The following is a 642-nucleotide window of genomic DNA, read 5'->3' as shown; positions in this document are numbered from 1 at the left end:
TACCTTTAAAAATACTTTAGATCATATAAATTAACCATCCAGTTTTTAAAAACATAGTGCATATTATTTTATTGTATGGCAATATCATAACATAGTTGATCATTTCTGTTTAAACAGATCCTGATTTTTACCTTTTAAAATAATTTTTAAATGCTGTAGTGCATATACATTTTATACATATGCTTTTGCATCCTTAGCAGTTATTTTCATAGGGGAGGCCTCTAAATGAGGCATTTACAAAGAAAGGTGGAACTATTTAAAATGTTGATATATATTTTCAAATTGCCTTCTGACTACCATAACTTACACTTCAATTGGCATGAGAGTGCGTTTTCTCAGCTCTCTAGAAGGTCTATCATTTTTCATTTTTGCCAGTGTGATAAGGCAGAGGTAGGCGCTCAGTGTTTTCATTTGGGGTTTTTTGGTTGCTGCTAGGCTTAATCATCCTTTCATATGCCCATTGGCCATTTGCACTTCTTTTGTACAATATGAGCTTCTGCTCAGTCTTCTCCCGTTCCCCTATTGGGGATGTTAATCTGTTCCTTTTTGCTTTGTCAGAGTTCTTTATTTTGTATTCTTTTGTCTTTTACATGGGGTCAGCTAGATTCAGGCTTTCTTTCATCCTTTCACTGCCTGTAGACT

This window comes from Myotis davidii, unplaced genomic scaffold (assembly GCF_000327345.1).
Source record: "Myotis davidii unplaced genomic scaffold, ASM32734v1 scaffold546, whole genome shotgun sequence".
Lineage (NCBI taxonomy): Eukaryota > Metazoa > Chordata > Mammalia > Chiroptera > Vespertilionidae > Myotis > Myotis davidii.
Note: the sequence above shows the minus strand (reverse complement) of the source record.